We start from the raw sequence: 23,248 nt of genomic DNA on the forward strand, positions 1-23,248 counted from the left end.
ACGTTTGCTAGGCACTCGGTCAGCCACTGAAATGGGATTCCAGATCGGTGCTGTGTAAGCAGGGGCCACCAACTGGTACTGCTTGTCCACTGGCTATTACCAATTTGCAACAAATTAAGTACAGACATTAGGAGTGTTTTGAAACTTGTAAAGGACTTTGAGTGCTTTTACGTCTGCTGAATCTAATAATAAAAAACACTGAGCTTATATTTTGTATGCCTTGGTTTTATATTATTCTATTAAATTATGTCAATTGTATTTTATTGTATTGGTCTGCAATGGATTAGAAATCTCAAAAACTGGCTGGGCACAGTAGCTCGTGCCTGTAATCCTAGCACTTTGAGAGGCAGAGGAGAGTGGATCACTTGAAGTCAGGAGTTCAAGACCAGCCTGGCCAACATGGCAAAAGCCCACCTCTACTAAAAATACAAAAATTAGCTGGGCATGGTGGCGGACACCTGAAACTCCAGCTACTCGGGAGGCTGAGGCAGGAGAATCACTTGAACCCAGGAGGTGAAGGTCACAGTGAGCCAAGATTGTGCCGCTGCACTCCAGGCTGAGCGACAAAGCAAGACTGCCTCAAACAACAAAAACAGAAATCTCAAAAACTGACCCTTTACCCCCAGAAAATTTGAGAAGCACTGTTCTACACTGTTCCTAGGGCAACAACACAATCTGTGTGGGGTCTCGGTGTGTGTGTATGTGTGCATGTGGTGTTTGTGGAGTGGGGTACAACAGGAAAGCGAAGAATTAGAAGATAAACTTGGTTGAATCTGCATTTGCAGGGAAGCTTTTCCATATGATAATGTCAAAAGACTTTCTCCAAATCAAATAAGCCAGAACAAACAGCTTATAGAATGGTCTTGTGAACCTGGTGCCCCTAAAGGGAGACTAAATTGCAGCTATTAAGATCATCCTATTCATCCAACTGACCCAGACAGCCCCATGCACGAGGGGACCCATGCCATAAGTGTCCCTCTCAAGCAAACAAACAAACACCAAAATTTTAATAAATGGTTATTTATCTTGAATGCAAAATAAATAAATAAAGCACCTTTCTCACTCACTTTGGAGACATAATTTTTAAATTTGTTTCCTAACTTTCCCCAGTCTGGTTTCCATTAGAGAACTATTTCCCAAATTAACCTCTGTGCCCTCTCGAGTAAAGAATGCAAGAGATTTCTACCAGCTATTTTCTCCCATTTCGAACATGCCACGTGTGTTTAACAGGAGGCAGAGATTTCCAGGCTGGAAGTGGTAGCAAAGGGATCTTTTAGCAACTGTTCTTTGAAAATCGGCAGTTTTATTTTAATGAGAGGCACCCCTTTTCTCCCCAAAAGGTCTCTCACGTTGCTATCCTGAGGCAAATGTTTAATTGATGCTAAGGAATTTTACGTTCAATCACCTGGCAAGTGCTGAGCAAGTAGAAAAACGAGTTCAATAGGCTATGTGATGGGGGACCAGGGTAAAGACTGAACTTTAACTGTGCTCGTGAGGAGAGATCAGATAAGTCACCGGTGGCTTCAGCAACACTGAGTTATCATTCTCCACACTTGTGAAGAAAAAGGTCAGAGCACAGGGTGGTGAACATGCATTTGGGGCCCCAGAAATGGTTTTCTTAGCCATAGTTTCTGGAATCAAACACACTGGGTTATTTCTTTGAAGGCAGAGTTAAATGCATGTAGTGGAAAAGTTCAGGGTTCAAAGTGTAATCTCAAAAACAAAGAACCAAGTTTCCAACTTAAGCATCTAGGTAAATGGACATAGGCCACGAGCTGAGAAGCAAAGGCAGGCACGCCTCTTCTGCACAGACTGCCAAAATGCCGCTGAATCTGCCTCCCGAGAACCATACGCCAGGTCCACACCCTCTAGGCTCACTCTGGGCTCACTGTAAGACTTGATTCCATTGATGGGAAAGCAGCAAATATGGCCAAGGCAGAGTTTTTTTTTTTTTTTTTTTTTTTTTTTTTGAGAAAGGGTCTCACTGTGTTGCCCAGGCTGGAGTGCAGAGGCACAGTCTCGGCTCACTGCAGCCTCAACATTCCAGGCTCAAGTAATCCTCCCACCTCAGCCTTCCAAGTAGCTGGGACTATAGGTGTGGGTCACATGACCAGCTCATTTTTCTATTTTTCATAGAGATGGAGTTTCACCCTGTTGCCCAGGCTGGTCTCCAACTCCTGGGCTCAAGCGATCTGCCCACATTAGCCCCCAAAGTGCTGGGATTATAGGTATGAATCATTGTGCCCAGCCCCCCAAGCAGAGCTTTGAATAGTACCTGTACCTTGGCACTTGCCCTTGTTTGCTGCTGTTTGGAAGCCTGAGTTAGCCACCTGGAGGATGAGAGGCCACATAGAGCAGAGCTGAGTCCTCCCACCTGCAGCCCTTCAGGACCAATTAGCCTGCTCAAGGCCAGACAGGTGAGTGAGGCCATGCTAGATTGTACAGCCTCAGCTGAGCCACCAGCTGCCACAGAGATAGGTCACATACCCCAGACAAGAGGAACCACCCAATCGACCTACAGAATCATGACAAATAATAACTGTTTGTCATTTTAAGCCTATGAAGAGGTAGTTTGTTACACAGGAAAAGCCAACTGATATGCATTCATTCATTTATTCATTCATCCATTTATTTATTTAACAAATATTTATTGAGTGCCTTCTGTTGGCTCATTATACTAGGCAGAAAGGCAACTGAAAAAGGCCATGAGCTCTTTGAAGCCAAGGATATAGCTTATTTCCAAGCCTGGCACACTCTGGCATATAGGAGGTGCTCAAAAACTTTATCTAATAAACACATGAATTGGAATTAATCCCAAGGGGACAATTATAGATCTCAAGCTTTAAAAGTACAGATTGCTTGACTCAGCAATTCCACTTCTTTAATTTAATGTAAGGAAATATTTTCAGGATGTGTGCAAAAAATTTAATTACAAGAATGTTCTGTCTTAGCCTCAATTTACAGTGGCTTCATTGGATTTGGTTGAAAACACATTGGTGGCAATAACAGTGTAGTCTCTGTGACAATTTGGTTGAAAAGAACGTTGCAATCATGGGTGAGGTAATTTCCATCCCCTGTGGAGTAGCTTTATGACCTTTTGTTTCTTTAGACAAAAAAAATGTAAATACCTTTCAGAATTTGGGGGATTTTATTCTCCTCTACTTTTAAAATTTCTAATTCCCTTTTAGACAGTTAAATATGCTCTGGGCTGCTAATAAGAAGAAGCAAAAAAATTGTTTTATGTCTATCAGAGAGTTGGTTAAAGGACAGGACAAGCACACGATGGGTGTTTCCCATTTTAGGGGATCTAGGAGAGACAGGATAGAGATGTATGCCTCTGTTTACATCAAAAAGTGGTTATATGTTCATCAGCATTCTCCAGGAAAACAGAATTCAGAAAGAGAGAGAGAGACTTAAAGGAATTGGCTTATATGATTGGCGGAAACTGTGCCAAGTCTGAAATTTGTAGGGTAGGCTGGCAGGCTAGAAATTCAGACAAGAGTTGATGTTATAGTCCAGTCTGAAATCTGTAGTCTGGCAGGCTGGAAACTGAGGAAGATTTCCATGTTTCCTCCTCTCCAGGAAACCTCAGATTTGGCTCTAAGACCTTCACATGATTGGATGAAGCCCACCCACATTATCAAAGGCAATCTCCTTTATTTAAAGTCAGCTGATTGTAGATACTCATTATATCTGAATACCTTCAAAGCAGCATCTGGATTGGTGTTTGACCAAACAACTGTGCACCATAAACTAGCCAAGGTAACAGATAAAATTTAACTGTCGCTATCATAAGTTGGAAAAAAAAATCAGGCTATAAAATAGAGTAATTTTGTTCTATTTTTAAAGAGGAAAATTATATATCTATAGAAAAGAAATTAGGAAAGGTCTGCACCAATATATTAACCATGACTGTCTCTGGGAGGGTCTGACTGTTGGTCTCTCTCCTCTCTGCTGGTCTGGTTTTTCTGTTTTGCCTGAAAAGAGAAAGCCTTGCTATTGAAAGAAAACAAATAAATAAAAGGAACAAAGAATTAAAGAACCTTGTCAATGCCCTTCAGCCAAAGACCACCCAGGAACACACCTGTTGTTGAACAAGTTGGTTTTGCTACTGGTGGAAACTAGAGAGCATGAATACCATGGGGAACTGTGGGAGTTTCCGTAGAGGGTGTTAGAATCTAGTGCAAGATTTGGGCTTTGGTTTCGTAATTTGGGGGAAGACTTAAGGAAACAGGCTCACTCTAGATTCAGTGCTGTCAGAAACCAGCCATAATTCTAAAATTCAGTACCACAGTAAGTCTTAAGTATACGGAAGGCAAACTCAATCAAGGATAAAGCTGTAATTGACAAAGAAGCAGCAGTCACTCATGTTAAGTGAGAAAAAGAGATGTTTGGTATTTTATGGGTTACACAACGACCTTCTCTTCAGTTTACTTTATCCTGGTTGCAGAGTGACCTTGTCTGTGGTCTGTGAGATTGTGTCTGTCTAACAGCAGAACACTACAGCCCTGCTATGAGTATCAGATCGGTTCCCTGGGTGCCAGAGGTTACTTTTTTCTTTTCTCTACCTGAATAGGGATAATAGTAGGAACTTTACTTACACTGGAAAAAAAAAAAAAAGTTTGGAGGGGCTTTATTTTCTGTAACTGATTCTCCTTCTGTTTACTTAGCCATGTTTTCCTGAAAGTATTTATTTAGCAAATTGAACCAGGATTAGTTTTTCAATCACTGGTGCACATATCATAAATTGTGAGCATTCTATCCAAGACATGAAATGGTGAACACCAGGGTCATTTCCATCTTTTAGGCAATGGTTGCTTCAGTTGCTTCCTTCCTAGTCTAATCCCAAACCAGGGCATAATTTTTTTTTTTTTTTGACAGTCTTGCTCTGTCGCCAGGCTAGAGTGCAGTGACGCGATCTTGGCTCACTGCAAACTCTACCTCCTGGGTTCCAGCAATACTCTGCCTCAGCCTCCTGAGTAGCTGGGACTATAGGCTTGTACTGCCATGTCCAGCTAATTTTTGTAGAGACAGGGTTTCACCATGTTGGCCAGGATGGTCTCAATCTCTTGACCTCATGATCCACCCACCTCAGCCTCCCAAAGTGCTGGGATTACAGGTGTGAGCCACAGCACCTGGCCTTTGTTTTTAAGACAGCATCTCGCTCTGTTGTCCAGGCTGGAATGCAGTGGCACAATGTTGGCTCACTGCAACCTCTGCTTCCCAGGTTCAAGTGATTCTCCTGCCTCAGTCTGGCAAGTAGCTGGGATTACAGGCATGTGCCACCAAGCCTGGCCAATTTTTGTATTTTTAGTAGAGATGAGGTTTCGCCGTGTTGGCCAGGCTCATCTTGAACGCCTAGCGTCAAGTGATACACCCACCTCAGTCTCCCAGAATGCTGGGATTACAAGCGTGAACCACCGCGCCCAACCACCAGGGCATAATAGGAAGGTCTTGAAAAGAAGAAAACAAAAACTTTAGATTTTTCAAAAATGATGATTTGGATGAAAGATGCTTAAAAAGTTGGAAAATCATTCCAGGCAAAATTTCCCATTGGCAAACAAAAATTTCCTCTTTGTATAAACATAATGACTGAGAATTTTCATTATCAATGAATTCAGCATTCCGACCATACTGACAGCTTAATCAATTTGCTTTTGGCCAAATTGCTCCTGACCAAATTGTCTGCTATGATATATAACCGTAAAACATTGGAAATGACCTAAACATTCAACAAGAAGCTTACTGAAGAAAGTCAAATAAATCATGGCTCATCAATACAATAAATGTCATACATTCACTTAAAGCAACATACATATACATTTCTTTTGAAAGGAGTAAATGAATGCTTCTAAACATTTAGGGAAAGAGTTACATTTACAAATAAGCCCAATTTAGGTTTGGTTGTTGTTTTTTATTGTTTTTGAGGCAGGGTCTCATTCCATCACCCAGGCTGGCGTGATCATAGATCACTGCAGGCTTAAACTTCTAGGCTCAAGTGATTCTCCTACCTCAGCCCCTCGAGGAGCTGGGACCACAGGTGCACACCACCAAACTCAGCTAATTTTTAAATTTTTTATAAAGCCAAGGTTACACCAGGTTGCCCATGCTGCTCTCAAACTCCTGGGCTCAAGCAGTCCTCCTGCCTTGACCTCCCAAAGTGCAGGATTACAGGTGTGAGCCACCACACCAGCCCCAATTTAATTGTGACCATACAGCAAATTCCAGGAATTTGACCAATAGAGACAGATCCTCTTTTCTCTTAAATATAACCCACCTTTCACTGTTTGTTCAGTTCATCAAATAATATTTCCTAACTATCCTTTGCTTGGTTTTTCAGAACATAGGTATTAAGTGGAAAGCAAATCTACTCAGTTCTAAACTGGCAGGGGTGGCTGGGTGTGAGGTCTCACGCCTGTAATCCCAGCATTTTGGGAGATCAAAGTGGAAGGATTGCTTGAGCCCGAGTTTGAGACCAGACTGGGCAACACAGCAGACCCTGTCTTCATTTGTAAAATAAAAAATAAAATCGCAGTGGTGATCCCAACGATATAGCACCTGGTCTAATGTCTAGGAAGAAGAGGCTGAAATGTCAGCTCATGTCAACCCAAGAACAGAGCACTTTCTCCCTGAGAAAGATTTTACTCTTTAAGCCATGGTGTCTTCCTTCTCCTGGACTATAAAATGTTATTTGAACAGCTCTATTGAGGTATAATTAACATACAGTAAACTGCACATATTTAAGGCATGCAATACAATGAGTTTTGATTTACTCATATATCCATGTAATTATAATCACCATCAAGGTAATGAACATAGCCATTTCCCCCAGAAGTTTCCTTGTGCATCTTCTAATCCTTCTGATATGATTTGGCTGCGTCCCCACCCAAATCCCATCTTGAATTGTAACTCCCACAATTCCCACATGTTGTGGAAAGGACCCCCGACCCTGCAACCGTGGGAGATAATTGAATCATGGGGGCGGCTTCCTCCATACTGTTCTTGTGGTAGTGACTAAGTCTCATGAGATCTGTAGGTTTTATAAAGAGAAAGCCCCTTCACTTGGCTCTCATTCTCTTTTGCCTGCTGCCATGTAGAACCTGTTTTTCACCTTCTGCCATAGTTGTGAGGCCTCCCCAGCCACGTGGAACTGTGAGTCCATGAAACCTCTTTTTCCTTATTAATTAACCAGTCTTGAATATGTCTCTATCAACAGTGTGAGAACAGACTATACACCTTCCTTTCCTTTCTACCTCTTCCCAACCTCCCCTTTGGGCAACCACTGCTTTGTCACTATAGATTAGTTTCCATTTTTTAGAGTTTCGTATTGTTACCAGCATTGGAAACTTATTCCTTTTGACTGCTGAGTAGTAAGGCACTGTATGGATGCACACCATTTTGTTCATGCATTCAGCAGTTGATGGGCACTCAGATTGTTTTCAGTTTGGGGCAATCACACATAAAGCTGCTATAGACATTCAAACATTCTTGTGCAGGTCTTTGTATGGACGTCGACTTTCCTTTCTCTTGGGTGAATATCTAAGAGTAGCAATGGCTGGATCAAATGGTAAGTTTAACTTTTTAAGAAACTGCCAAAATGCTTTCCAAAAGTGCTTGCACCATTTAATGTTCCCATCAGCAGTGAGTGAGTGCCTGGACTTTTTCAACCCAGACAGAAGCCTAAGTTCTAAGGACCCCAGAACCTGGGTGCTTCTGAGAAGGGCCACACTTTACATAGGCATGTTTAGGAGAGGACCCTGGAAGACGTGGGAGACACAGCACTTGGGTGAGGATCAGTCACAGTCCACCAGGAAATGGGAAGACCAGTTTCATCTGAAAGCCAGTGGGCTCTGAATCTATTCCACGCTTTCTTTGTCCCAGCCTGGGGAGTAAGGGTGGAAGTAGAGGAGGTAAAGAATTTCAATGAGCTGCTTTTGACTTGACGGAATTTTGTTGGTTTCAGTAACTATTTGTTGAATTAATCTGTGCCAAAGGAGGCCAAAAAGAGAAGCATATGGCTGAGGTTTAAAGAGGAGATCCTGAAGAGTCCATAGAGGAGGAGGGAGAGTGGGAGAGGCTTGGCAGGGCAATGATTCTCATTTTACAAAATGCCTAGTATGGAGATTGCTGTAGAATTTTCAGGGTTGGGGAAACAGCATTGCTGAGCCTTGCATTCTAGATCCTGCAAAAACAAATTGCCCTTTTAAAGTCTCACTGTTAAAGAGATATTTGGTGTCTCTTGAACATGTGATCAGAGGGTTTTCTGATGGAAATCCTTGGTTGTTTTTAACAAAATAAGCCAGATGCAGAGGCTACGTGACAGGACCTGACACCTCTCAGGCTATCTTCTCACGGCTTATCTTCTTTCCTGGCCTAATTTCTAGACTCTCTGCACCTGTGGTCTTTGTCTGACTCCATCACCTCCTCAGCCTCTGCCATTAATTGCACTCATTGAATGCATTGGGCTCATGCCAGCTTCCTAGTTGCTGAATCCAATGGTCCTTTCTCATATATTGTTCTCCTGCTCTCATGGCACCATTTTGATATGGAAGGCGGGCAGGGAAGTGCTGGAAAGAGAAGGGCATGGTCCCTGTCTAGGGCTCCACGTCGGAGCCTGTTCCCACGGACCTAGGTGAGGACAGGCATTCCTGCCATCGTGCACAAATGTCGCATTTCCCAAGACCACTCTGGCTCGCCATGCCCCCACCCCGGACCTATAAAAACCCTGAGACCTTAGTGCGTATGCACAGCAGCAGCACTGGACATTGAGAGGAACACACTGGCCGAAGAACACAGAAGCAGCTGGACGTCGAGAGCATACTGGCAGGTGCTGGCAGGCCCTCCCCCAGCGCCACTACACGGAGTTTGGCTGGGGAGGTTAGAGGGGAGTCCCACCACTGAGCGGCCCGAATCCAGGGGAAAACCACCTTTCCATCTCCCTTCTGCCCCCCTCATCTGCTGAGAGCTACTTCCACTCAATAAAACCTTGCCCTCATTCTCCAAGCCCACATGTGATCCAATTCTTCCAGTACACCAAGGCAAAAAATCCTGGGATACAGAAAGCCCTCTGTCCTTGTGATAAGGCAGGGTGTCTAATACAGCTGACTAGCAAAAGCCACCTACAGATGGCAAAACAAAAAGAGCCCCCTGTAACACATGCCCACTGGGGCTTCAGGAGCTGTACGCATTCACCTCTAGATGCGGCCACAGGGCCCGAGCCCCACAGCTTGCCCATCTGCTTGCTCCCCCGAGAGGTTTGAGCAGCAGGTCACCAAAGAAGCAAGTCACACACGCCCTGTGAGAGGACAAGGGAACTTTTCCCATTTCAAGTTCGTCTTCCCACCCAGCTCCTTCTTTTGGATAGCTCTCCTGCCTAGATCTGTAGCACGCTGTTCTCCTACCTAGCTCTCCTGCTACAGGTAGATTTCCCGCAAAAGCTGTCTCTGAGATGGAGATGATCAGGGAGTGCTGTCAGCATCACTCCATGGAAGGCAGAGGGAAGCAGAACTGGGAGGGAGAAGCAGAGTTGTGAAACAGTTGCAGCAAAGGCTGCAGCCAGCTCCACAGGGACAGGCATTTGGGGCACTGAGTTGGAGCTAAAGGGTCAGGTCTTTACGCACCCCATTGATCAGTCACTGGGTATGGGCTCCTACTGAGCACAAGCTCGACCCGAGAGACCCCTGCCCAGGCAGCACCAAAGGAAGTGAGAGGCAGACACCCAGATAGAACAGCAAAGTGGATCTATCCGGGGGTCCGGCAGCTTTCCAAACTGAGAGCCTCCAGGGCTGACAGCATTCCAGGCTAGAGGCTCCAAGCAGAGGCTGATCCACGTAGTCTGTCTGCACAGGTGATTATTATTAACAAACAGGTGTTCTGTATTTTCTCAACTCAAAAAACATACCAAGCAGGCAGCTGTTGCCCACTTACCACTGATCACAAACTAAAAGGTATTCTCCACGAGGAAGCCACGGGGGCAGGGTCAGATATCTCAAAGAATTGTTGTAACCGGTGTATGATATTTATACATTGTCCTGCCACTTTGGAATGGTTTTCCACTGAGGGGACGGGTGGCCTTGTTTTCCCTGCCATCGTTCTTCCTAGCTAACAATATATTCTATCATACACTCAGTATTCATCAATATTCAGAAATTTAGTATTTCTCAACAGGCTCCTGGAATTAGGCAAGGCTTTGGGGAAGGGTGTGTTCTTTAGCCACAGCCCATTCCAACAGCGTTCCCAGCAGCTGGGGGATCAGTCCGTCCTCAAAAGGGGATCTGGGCAACACGCTAGTGTCCACCACACCTTCCTTCTCTCCAGCCGCTCCTTCCCCGGCGCAGCTGACCACTTTCCTCTGGCCTCAGGCGATGGCCTTCTGCTCTTCTCTATTTACAATCTCTTTTGTGAAACACTAACAAAGTATTTTACTTATACTTTATACAAGAACAGTAACTAACATTTATTGGGTGCCTCCTATGAGTGGATGCCAGGCACTGTGCTAGGCACTGCCGATATATTATCTCATTTAAGTTCCCAGAAACCCACTGGCATTAGGGAGTATGAAAACTCCTATCACAGCTAAGGAAAATGCCAAGAGTCTTCTCAAAAAAACAAAGTAAAACCCTCTTTCTGCCATATCACCTCCCTCCTAGCTCAAGGACATTTGATGGCTCCCAATTACTTCTGGAATAAAAGCCCAGACTCCTGACTCAGCATATGAGGGCCTCCGCAACCTGCCCCGAGCCTCCCTTTTCCACTCCTGCCGAACCGAGCCCTTCACTAGGACCTTCCCCTGGCCTGCTCCAGCCTGCTCCCAGATGAGCTCAGTTTACCTCCTAACTATGCCTGCCCCTTCCTTGAACACTCATCCATTCACATATCCACTTCTCATTTATTGCAGACCTAACATATGCCAGGTTGTGTGCTGGGCGCTGGGGATACGGCGTTGAACAGACACGGCCTGTCCTCCCCTTCAGAATCTTAAAATAGTGCAAGAAAGATGAATGTGATTCAAACTTGTCAAATTTTCAAAGAGTTATTTATTATTATTATTTGAGATGGAGTCTTGCTCTGTCACCCGGGCTGGAGTGCAGTGGAACAATCTTGGCTCACCACAGCCTCCACCTCCCTTGTTCAAGAGATCCCCTGCCTCAATCTCCCAAGTAGCTGGGATTACAGGTGCCCACCAACACGCCCAGCTAATTTTTATATTTTTAGTAGATATGGGGTCTCACCATGTTGGCCAGGCTAGTCTCCAACTCCTAACCTCAGTTGATTTGCCTGTCTTGGCCTCCCAAAGAGCTAAGATTACAGGTGTGAGCCACCTGTGCCCAGCCTCAAATAGTTATTTAATTCCAGCTTTGACTCAGTGCTAAGAGGGGAGCATCAAGGTGTGTGGAGAGCTTAAAAGGGAGTGCTGAGGACCCTCGGAGAGCCAGGGGCTCTTCCAATGCCCATGGACGTGGCTGTGTATCTCAGTCACTTCCCCTCCTTCTTTGCGGGGCCTGATGTAAGTGTTTCTCCTTTTCAGCTCTCCCCTTTCTCCTCTGAATGTCTACATTGCCTGTTGTCTAAACAATTCAGTCCTATGCAGCTTTGCTTTCTTATTGTAAGCGCTGTCTCTCTCAGGTACATTTTCAGTCTTATGAATGATAATTATCACTGATTTGAGGATGTATCCTGTGCCAGGCAGTCTCTGCTCTCACACTGTTCAGCAATTACAATATCCCCACAACCATCCCTCTTGCTCTCACCATCTCATTGCCTTAGTCCCCCCAGAAGCAATCCTGAGACAGGGATTCAGAGCACATGGTTTACTTGGCAGTCTAAAGAAACACAGGCAGGTCAGTGGGGAGGTCAGGGAAGGGAAGGTGTACTATCAGGCAAGTTCACCCTGGGGAAAACCAGAGCCCAATCCCGCTGGGGAAATTTGGGGAAATTCTGGTAAATGGCACAGGACGCAGGTCTCAGAATCACTGCACCCAGGGGGTGAGGGAGTTGGGGAGTTTATTCACCAATTCCCACTGGACACTGGTTGAGGGCTGTGTGTAGGTGGGAATGGCACTAATTCCTGGGCTCTGCTGGCACCTGCAAGGGCTGGCAAAGTGGGCATCAGCAAGTGAAGAAGTGGAGGTGCCAGGGTGCACTGACATGGTGAGGACAGAGGGCCTACTATGCCCATATTACAGATAAGTTAATTGAGGCTTTGAGAAGTCGGTCCAAGGTCATATGGCGAGGAACTATCAGAGCCAGGATGAACTGAAGTCTTTCTGGCTCTAAAACAACATAAAATGCCCCTTGAAAGGCATTATCTTATCTTATCCTTCAGTAACCCCTATAGCTCTTTGCACAGGGCTAAGAACCCAGCAAAGACCCCTGCCTCCCGGGTTCAAGCAATTGTCTTGCCTCAGCCTCCTGAGTAGCTGGGACTACAGGCGTGCACCACCATGTCCAGCTAATTTTTGTATTTTTAGTAGAGACGGGGTTTCAACATGTTGGCCAGACTGGTCTCAAACTCCTGACCGCAGGTGATCCTCCTGCCTCAGCCTCCCAAAGTGCTGGGATTATAGGTGTGAGCTGCTGTGCCGGGCCAAAACCAAGCTTTTAAATGTGCTTCCCTTCTTTATAATAGCAGGTGTGATCACCTAGTTTCTGAATGCGTTCATGTGTGTCTCAGATCCCTTTTGACCTGACCACTTCTTGGACTTGTTTGAAAAGAGGAAAACTGAGGCACACAATCAATGACGGCCGGCTTCCCGTCACGAAGCTGAAGCCAGCACTGGAGTCGCTACTCTTGGGTCTTCAGCAAAAATTCAAATGCCCATGCAATCCTTTTTTTCCTCTCCATGAAATTCCCCTAACTCGATTAAAGAAAAAAAGTCAATCAATTTACATGGTAACAGAAAAGGACAGGGCCCGGTATAAAATATTCCCCCGTCAGCACCAGAGGGCACGGCCTACATGCTTCAAGAGCACAGCAGAGGCCCCGGGGATTTGTTTTTCTTTCCCTGACCCGGGGACTCTGATCTCTCACTTAACCTCTGACCTCTTCAATTCAGATAACAGGGAACTGGCAGCTGGGCTGGGGGTAGCTCTGAATGCCACTCGATTCTGCCTGGGCTCATTCTGGCCACGGAGACAGAACAAAGGGAGGTGGCAGCCCCCATCTCCACCCCGTGAAGAGCCCCAGGGCAGCAGCCAGTCCTGTGGGGGCCCCCTGCTCAGGTGCCCACACCGGGGAGCATGCAGGGTTGCCTCATTACAGCCAATGCCATTTAGAGCCTACTTTGTGCAGAGAAAAAAAAAATTAAAGCAACATCAAGACCTTGCTTTGACTCCATTTAAAAACCTCAGACTGAAATAGGCCTCACCAAAGATCCATGCCCCTCCCCGCAGAGCAGCCTTTCTCCCCCTACCTTAGGCCTCATTTAAAACAGGGCTAGAGCCTGCATTTTAACAGCAGCTATTTAGAGGTGGGTATGAGCCACTTGTTTGAAATTGAATCAGCCATTTTTATTAAGCCATATATTTTCATTCTTACCAGTGACGCTGGGAGATGATTTTCCAGCCTCTCTGTTGTACTTTCCAGTGTATTTTCATTGGGAGGAGAGCTGCAAATCCAGGCCCTGCAACCTCCAATTACCCTGCTCCAGCCCCACGCTGCTGGGTTGGACCCAACCGTGTGCAGCAACCTCAAAAACAATGAATTTTAACCCCCTTCCCCACCACCAAAACAAATTCATTTCTAAATAAGGAGCCCGTTGGCTCCTTCATACCTGACTACCCAGCCCCCACCTCCCAACCCTAGTTTCCAGTTTTGTGGCTGCGGCTGCTCGCTGGTGACTTGGCAGCTCAGCAGTGACCACCCACGGTCGTGCCCTAGGGCTGGATGACTACTTAATCTCTGCTAGGAGTTTGGCAAGAGGCTATTCACTGCCTTTAGACAATTAGACATCTTGAGGGACAGACATTTTTTTGGAGCCTCTAGTTCCCAGCTGCATGTGGGTGGGCCTTTTATTCATTCATTCATTCACTCACACATTCATTCACTCACTCATTTATTCATTGACTGCTTTAGAACAGCACCTGACACAGAAGGATGACAGCCTGTCAGTAGCTGTCATTCATATCCACAGCCAACATTTATCAGGGACCTCCTACTATGTGCCAGGAACAGAAGATGAAAGAAAGAAAACTCAGCCTCTGCCTTGGTGAGATGATACTATTGGAATGTGGTTTTGCACACTGGGATCGCTCAGGAGCTTTTAAGAAAAGCCGATACTAGGCCCGACCCACAGAGATTCTGATGTGATTAGTCCATGGTGGGGCCGAGGTATCTGCATTTTGTAAAGGCCTCTGCGTGTTTCTAACATGCAACTAGGGCTGAAAGCCGCAGCTCTAGAAGGAAGGGCAGATGAGGAAACAGCTCTGCCCCAGGGTGAGGGGGGCAAGAGTAAGGTTCTGTGGATGCAAGGAGCGATGGACCCTAACCCTGCCTGAGGTCAGGAAGGCTTTCTAGAGGAAGGAGACCTGAAGACACAAGTTAGCACAGGTTGGGCCAAGGTACTGGGAAAGGAGAAACCGGGAGAAGATTCCAGGAGATGGGAACAGCAGAGGCAAAGGCATGGGTTGAGGGCAAGCATTTTAAGTAGGACAGTTTCCAATGATTGCATATGGGGGGAGTTGTGAGTGCAAGAGGGAGCGGGAAATGAAGAGACAGCTGGCCAAGCAGCCCTGCAATAGAACCAGCAGGGTGTTTTGTCATCCCTGTAAGGGGTTCGAACACTGCCTAAAAGCAATAGGGAGCAGAAGAGGGAGATGATTAATTTTGCATTTTATTATTTTAAAATTAATTTACTTATTTATTTTTGAGATGGAGTCTTGCCCTGTCTCCCAGGCTGGAGTTCAGTGGCAGGATCTCGTCTCACTGCAACCTCTACCCAGGTTCAAGTGATTCTCGTGCCTCAGTGTCCCCACTAGTTGGGACTACAGGTGTACACCCCCACACCCAGCTGATTTTTTTGTATTTTTAGTAGAGACAGGGGGGTCTCCCTCTGTTGCTCAGGTTGGTCTCGAACTCCTGGCTCAAGTGATCCACCTGCTTCAGCCTTCCAAAGTGCTGGAATTACAGGCATGAGCCACCGCGCCCAGCCAATTCTGCATTTTAAAAAACTCCTTCAGCTATAGAATGGACTGGAGGGCAGCCATTCAGGAAACCAGGTGAGAAATGACAGTGACTGGACGTAGGGACGTATCAGTTTGACTTAGGCTGGGCTCCCCTATACCTTGAGATAGTCTAGAACAGGAGTCAGAATTGTCCCACCTAAGGAATGAAGAAACTGGCATATTTGCCCACCAACCCCCATGTGGTGTTGACCAGGGCTTCTCCTGGGGGTGTTAATGCTCCAGCATTCTGGCCTGCCCACCCCACTCTCCCAAGCATGCTCCTGGCCAAAGCAAGCTCCCGGGCAGAGAGTGACAGGCACCTACAAGGACACCATCCCTGGCTGTGGGAACAGTGGTGCCCAGTGCATGTGTGCAAGGCTGCAGCAGAGACTGTGACTAGGTTTTTACCCAGTGATGTAGGGCATGAGAGACTGAGGCCAGGAAAAGACTGGTGAGTGTGGTGACATTGACAGGTGCAGATGGGAATGAGGAGGCAGGGGGTGCCATCCAAGGGAGCATAGTGACTCTCCAGCACGTTGACTGAGGGCACGAGCAAGTGAAATCTTTAATCCCCAGGGTCAGATCAGCACATATACAGCCATGTGCCGACCAACAATCTTCTGAGCGTCCATGCAGGGCAGGATCATGGGGTTCTGGTTGTTTGAGCTGCACGGACTTTTGGTTTCCAGGAGAGAGGAATTTGCAGTGTTTGTAGCAGGCTTGGCTGTAGGCACATAAAAAGGCCTTAACAGGCTTTAATTCTGGGTCACCCCTGCCCCCAACCTTGTGCTCCTCCCTCTCCTCTCCCCATGATAAAAATCTCTGATGTCATCCTTGGTACATTTCTCTTCCCTCTCCCCTATCCAACCAGCTGCTGTGTTGGCTGTGAATTATTTGGAGGCAAGAAATCCACTCAAACAAATTCCAGCCCAGGAGGCCAATTTTGGGGAAGGATAGGAGAGCTGGGGAAGAACTGAGGGCAGGAAATATACCAGGCTCCTTCAGGTTCAAGAGCAGAGACCATGAAGACCCCAGGGGTAGAGACAAGGCCTTTCCTATTTTTTTCTGAAGCCACCTCGTCTCTCATCTTTCCTATCTTTTCATCTGTTCCCTCTCTCTCTCACTTTTCTCTCTGCTATTTGTGCCTGGCATTTGTGCCTAGGTGAGCACATGGGCACTCCAACCTGGCATTCTGTGGCCTCTTAGTTTAAGCCAGTATAAATCGGCTTCAGTCTTTATGTCTCAGTTCCTAATTCACAAGGGAGAATACTGGATTGGTAAGTATTAGAAGACTCAACTCAAACTGGCTCTAGGAAAAAAAGCAAATTTATTGGCTCAAGTAAATTAAAAGCCAATGGTAGGCATCAGGCATTGCCGGATCCAGGGGCTTAAGCTCTTACATGGGGAATTATGATGCTCAGGCCTCTTTTGCTCTGTGTTGGTTTCCTTTTCAGGCAAGTTCCTCCAGGATTAGATCCTCCAGTTTAGCAGTCCCAGTAGAAAGGGGGCTTCTTTCTGCAAGAAGTTCCAATCACATTCCTAGGGTTGACTCTCTCTAAGCAACGTGGATCACAGCCCCGTTGCTGAACCAGTTGCTCTGTGCAGTGGATGGAAATGCTGATGGGCCTGACCTGAGTGACACTACCCTGGAACCAGATGGACTAAAAGAGGAGAACCGCCAGGCGCAGTGACTCATGCCTGTTATGCCAGCACTTTGGGAGGCCAAGGCAGGAAGACAGCTTGGGGGGAGTTCGAGACCAGCCTGGGCAACATGGCAAATCCTTTTCTCTACAAAAAGTAGAAAAATTAGCTGGGCCCAGTGGTGCACGCCTGTAGTCCCAGCTACTCAGGAGGCTGAAGTGAAGGATGACCAGAGCCTGGGGAGGTCGAGGCTGCAGTGAGGAACAACAACAACCAAAAAGCAGGAGGAGAATTTTTCCCCAAAGAGATCAGAGTGCTGATATAAGGAAAAGGAAAAGGAGGCATGGATCCGAGCAGGGAAAAGTAAACAACCAGCACGTCGAGGGGTGGCATCACCCCCTTCCACCCACCCCAGAGAGCGCTCAACAAAGCAGGTTTCTTATGACAACGTGGGAACCAAAGCAGTCACCACGCTCTCCTGTCAGTGTTATCTGAGCAATCTCACAGGCATCTGCTTCTGCCTTTCCGTGACCCGGGCACCAGCCAAGGCTGACCATCAGCATGTGTGCACTGATATGGCCACCATCGTTGTTTAAGTACTGCACTATTTCCATTGCCTATTGCTAAATGTCCACTGGCCTGAGTCCCTGGTTTCCCCGACCCCGGATACCTGGGCCCTCTGGTGAATTCCACAGATTGCCACAGGCTAGCCACTGAAAGGTTAATGCTGAGTGAGTGCAGCAGGGCCTCCAAGACCCTGACTCACTCCCTTCTGATTGGTTGATGCTTATGACCTACCAGTTGTCTCATTGATCTGGTGCCAGTAGTTAAATATTTTGAACATCATCCTGGCTGGCAACAGTTTTCTATCTACTCTCCTTCATTCCCCTCTGTCCCTCGACCCCCACAGTCCTCCTTCACACAGCCTTCTTAAACTCTGATTTGCACCACTCACCAGCCTTCTCATCACTCTCCCGTGAATTAAGTCCTGACTCCTTCACAGGTCTCCGGCTGCCCCTGTGAGCTGGTCCCAAATGCCTTTTCAGCCTCACCTTCCCACACCCACATCCCACCCAAATGGCTTGCTTTTCCAAACACGCATGCTTCCTCATGCTTCTCTGCCCTTGCCCAAGCCGTTCCCTTTTTCTGATATTCTTTACCCAAATATTAATGGAGGGCCTACTATGTATGTGTCAGGTACTGGCTTGGAGGAATAGACTAAGCAGGAAAGGTGGAGAAAAAAAAAGACAGATAGATGTTGTGAAATATCTACAACAGAGAAGCTCAGCCTGAAAGCAGAAAGGGGCACTTAACCTCGGGCCCCATCCTGGAGGATGAGTAGGAGGCCGGGAGGTCTGGGGCACGGCAATGAAGCCAAGGAAGCCAGCCTGCCATGCTGTGATTCCAGGGCTCCAGCAATCAGCTTCAGTGTGCCCGATGTCTGAGCACACCTCCCACTGGCTGAGCACTTTCCATGTGCCAGGCACTTGCTGACCTTTCCATGCTTGATCTCACTCAGTCCGCACCACTAACCTGTGAGGTAAGGTTGTGCAGAAACTGCAGCTCAGAGAGAAGACTCACACAGCTTGTGAGCAACAGAGCCACCATCTAAGCCCAGGCTGCACTCTGTTCACCACCCCATTCCCATGCCTCCCATTTCAGGGCAGAGCACCTGCTCCACACCCATCATTAGCAGCAAGCTGGGCCTACAAAGAATAATCTGGCTTCCCCACAGCGCTCTGTGTCCACAAAGACAATCCTAGAAGTAGAAAACCAGGGAGGGGGTTGTAAGCCCTGCTCTTGGCCACTAGCAAGCTGATATTTGATGCAGTTTAACAGGTGACCTGCCTCCTTGGCTCAGTTGCTTCTGCATAAAATGGGGACAGAAATATCTCCAGGCACTAAACAGGATAATACACAGAAAGCCATTAGCACAGTGGCAGGCACGTGGACAGCCTGCAATAAACGTGAGCCACTACGTCACCTACTCTTTCAGGACCAGATGAGAAAATGGGATAAGAAGGAAAACAAGGACTCATGCTTAGGTACCCTCGGCACAATTCCCTCCTTCCCAGACAGGGAGGGAGTCTGACTACATACCTCCTCTCTCTCTCTTTGCAATCAAACACATCTGGGTTGGCCTATCTGCTGTGTGATTTGGGTAAGTCACTTAACTTCTCCGAACCTTTTCTATCTTCACTATAGAGATCATTATGGGGCTCTGTTTTCATTCACTCAGCAAGCCGCATGCAGCACCTACTATTTACCAGGTGTGGTAGTAGAAGCTGATGATGTAAATAAGACAAGCCCCTGCACTCATGGAGTTTATATTCTAGTGGGGAGATATAGACCAACACACACATGAACCCACACACAAAGGCTTCCAAATAGTGATAAGCATTCAGAAAAAGATAAAACAGGACGATGGTGCAGGAAGGAGGAGACTGCCAGTGACTAAGCCATCAGGGAGGGGTTGTCTGTGGAGGTAACCTGGAATCTGATTCCCAGTTGCAGGGGAGAAGCCTGGCAGGCAAAGGTCTGGGGAAGAGCTGTTCAGCCAACAGGAGCAGCAAGTACAGAAGCCCTGGGGCATGAAGGAACTTGGTCTATTTTAGGTACAGAGAAAGGCTAGTGGGGCTGGAGTGTGCCGATCAGAGTGAGGGACAGTGGCAGGAAACTGGTTAAAATTTAAGATGAGGCCCTGAAAGGACTTGCACGGCCCCCTGGCACATGCCAAGGGCTTCATCAGTCAGCTACTGTGCCTGTGCTGTCCTCCAGCAGGGGCAGCAAGTTGGCTCACACCAGGGAGTCACTGGCCACCAGAAGGCTGCTGCTTATACACAGGCAAATACGGTAATTATTTTCCTCCACCTCCCAGAAGTAGCAGCAGCAGCCGGGATATGAATTGATTGTCAGAAGCTGTTTAAGAGCCTGTGATTGAGGAGATGATCTGAGGTAAGCTGCTACAGTGAAATAAAGGCCAACAGCTGCCTGGTTCCACATCAGCGCTGTGCTTTTCTAAAAGGCAGCTTTGCCTTCCAGCACCCACCCCCACTCCACCCCCAGGAGGCAAGGAGCATTCCCTTCATGCTTTGGGGGAGGGAGATCCTATTCAGTGACAGATGAGATGTTGGGGACTAAACCCGAGGATGCTGAGAAGTGTAATGGCTGTGGCTGAATATGTCAGTTTCCTGTTCTTTGTGGGCGGGGTCTCAATTATGAATAAGGATTTCATGGCAATTTTGGGAGGAAGAAGGGAGGGATTGGGGGAGAATCATCCCATCTCAAATTGAAATCTGTGCATTCCTGAGCTTTCAAGTGGAGCATTTTATACAGAATCAGTTTTTTCATCTGAAATACCCATTCATCCATCCATCCATTCATTCATTCACTGATTCACTCATTCAACAAATACAAAATTCATAAGAGCTTGGGTTTTGATCATTGGAATTTTTAATGTTTAAAAATTATTTTTCTAGAGACAGGGTCTTGCTATGTTGCCCAGACAGGACTCAAACCCCTGAACTCAAGGAATTCTCCTGCTTCAGCCTCCCAAGTAGCTGGGACTACAGTTGTGTGCCACTGTGCCTGGCTTGACAGATGGATTTAATGGGTTTGGCTACTAACTAGCTATGTGGCCTCAGGTAATTCACCTCACCTCTCTGAGCCCGGGGATACTCATACTTACCTCACAAGACTATTTGAGGATTATCCAGACAATGCTCACTAAGGACTGAGCCCAGTGCTTGGCTTCTGCAAGTGACCATTTGCTACAATGTGCCAGAGAGCAAAAGAGGTGCCACAGGGTTACAAAATGAAATCAGACAAAGCCCTTTAAGGAGCTTACAGTCCAGGACATAAATAACCATGCCATAAGGAGCATATTTTAAATCTTCTAAGAGGCACAGAAAAAGTGACATGACAAAAGATTTCTCCCTGTTTAAAAAAAAAGAAGATGACTTGAGGGAATTAGAAGTGGCATTTGAGCTGAGCCTTAAAGCGTGTGTAAGGGGACCAGGTCTTCTTGGGAGGAGGGGGCAATGCAAACAAAGGCATATTCTTAGAACCTTGCAAAGTGTGGTTCATGGACAAGCAGCACCTGCTTCACCTGGGAGCTTACTCAAAATACAGATTCTCAGGCCCACCCAGAACCACTGGATTGCAATCTGCATTTGAACAACTGGGAGGTTTGGGTGCAGATCAAAGTTTGAGGAGCACAGGCCAGATGATCTCTGATGTCTCTGAGAAATGCCTGTCTGGCGAAGGAAGAAGAGATGACCTCCCCACGTGTTTGGGCCAATGACAAGGTCATACAGATATGCCCACCCTGGGACCTTGGCTGGGGTGCTGCAGAAACAGAGGTCTCCAGGTGTGTGGGGAGCAGATACCCAGGGACTAATCTGCAGGAGGGGTCAGGCACCTGGGGGCAGAGGTTGCAAGACAAAATGTTCTCTGAAGCCTCAGCTGAGCCTTTTGGCTCATGGGACTAGAGTGCAGTTCTGGCCACTTATCCATTCAATTCACTCATTCTACAAATACATGCCAGCACCTTTGTGGGCCAGACCCCAGCCAAGTTCTGCTTCTAGCAAGGTCATTAGCCCTCAGGCAAGCCCCTGTTTCTCGGTTCTCAGTTCCTCCATTTGTCAAGTCTGGGTTGGTGTGCTTTCTATAGTACCTGAAGTCACTCCACCCCATTTTCTGGTCCCCTGTCCCTTTCTTTCCTGGTGTTTCCTTCTTTTCTCCATCTTCCTCCCCGCACTACTCCTCACCCCGGTTTGCATCCGCACAGTATGGAAAATCCCAGCACCTCCCTTTCGTAGACTGAGTGCCCAGAAGCAGAGTGGGAAATGGTGTGTGGGGAGCAATTTCACTTTCCTCGCCGTGAAAGTGACTTATTAGGAAGTAGGGCAATGGAACTGGGGAACAAGGAGGCAAACAGAGGGTACCTTTGTCTCCATCCTGCAGGGGAGTACTGGGGACAGTGTGGCTTGAGCCTCAGAGTTGTCCCCACTGGGAAGATCAGGGCGGGGGAGCTGAGTAGACCATAAATTCCCAGGCACTTCCGCTCTCCACTGGCTCCAGCAGCCTGAGGACAGCAACCTCCCCCCAACCCCCACAGAGACCCAGGTGCAGGCTAACAGGAGTGAGAGCTGGCCTTTCTGAAAATGGCAAAGGGACCCAAGGGTGGAGCTCAGGTGATGCACTGACAGTATCTACTAAGTTCTTGTAATAATTATAGGCCAGGCTGAATTGAGGTTCCAAAGACATAATAACACTAGTAATGTCAGACCCAAACCTATCTTTTATCGAGCACTTACTTTGAGCCAACCACTGCCCTACACATGGACTATACATGGGACAACTTTCTGAGGCTTTTCAAGTTTTCTAACTCCCACTCCACCCCAGCCCACGACACACCACTCTTTCTTTGACCTTCCCAATTCCAAACAAAATGATTATTCACGTGTATGACGATTATAGACGCTATGAAACCAGCATGGAGAAAAGCCTTAAGGCAAGAGAAACAGCTGAGAAGTCTTCACCCCACCTCACTCTACCACCAGCCACTGCAGAGGTTGGTAACTGTCTAGAAGACTGAATGATTTGACTTTCCAGACACTTGCATGGAGACTTCCCATTGGGTCCCTTCGTGGGCCTGGAAATGTCTCTAAGAGCTATAGATAACATAAAATCTCATAGACTGAATTTAAGGGTGATTTACAGCATTTTTCAACAGTACTTTGGATTTCCAGTTGACTTTAGAACAGAACCCTGTGTGAAAACGTTAAGTCCACAGCACCAGCGGAGTTTCAACTCACAGAGGACAGAGGCACAGAGAGGGAATCTAACCTGCTCAGGGTCACACAGCTAATAAGAGAAGGTGGCAGGGTTGTTCCTGAGGCACTTAGGTAGCAAATCTGTGTTCCTGATTGCAAGGCCACGTTGTCCCTGAGGGAGAAGGAAGAACACTCAGTGTTTTCTGGAAACCACAAGGGCCCTGGTCACTGAGGACTGTGCGGTAGCAGCCCTCGGCTCAGCCCCTTCTTGGCTCCAGAGAGAGGAGATAATCCCTCATCCATCTTTCACCCAGCCTCTTGTGGTCCCTATTGGCAGCGGCTGCCTGACACTGCCTCTGAAAGATGCCTAAGACTCTGCCAACCCAGTGTTTAATGCATGCAAAGCCTTTTCCAAAGAAGTCACTTAAAAAGATTACACAGGACAGAATCGCCCCTCCTGCCTCCAGCTTAGGGAGTCTTTGCAGCTGGCCTGGAGCTAAGCTAAGGAAGCAGAGTCTTTAGCAGCCTGAAAATAAAGTGAGCCTTCATTTGAGAAATCACTCAGAACACCAGCTGCAAGAGCTCTGCTCACTGACTCATTCAGCAATGCTTTGCTGGATATCTGAGTGGAGGCACTGCACCAGGCTTTAGGGATGGACTGGGGATGT

The sequence above is a fragment of the Aotus nancymaae genome, unplaced genomic scaffold, assembly GCF_030222135.1.
Source record: "Aotus nancymaae isolate 86718 unplaced genomic scaffold, 86718_ANA_hifiasm-v0.15.2.pri h1tg000046l, whole genome shotgun sequence".
Classification (NCBI taxonomy): Eukaryota; Metazoa; Chordata; class Mammalia; order Primates; family Aotidae; genus Aotus; species Aotus nancymaae.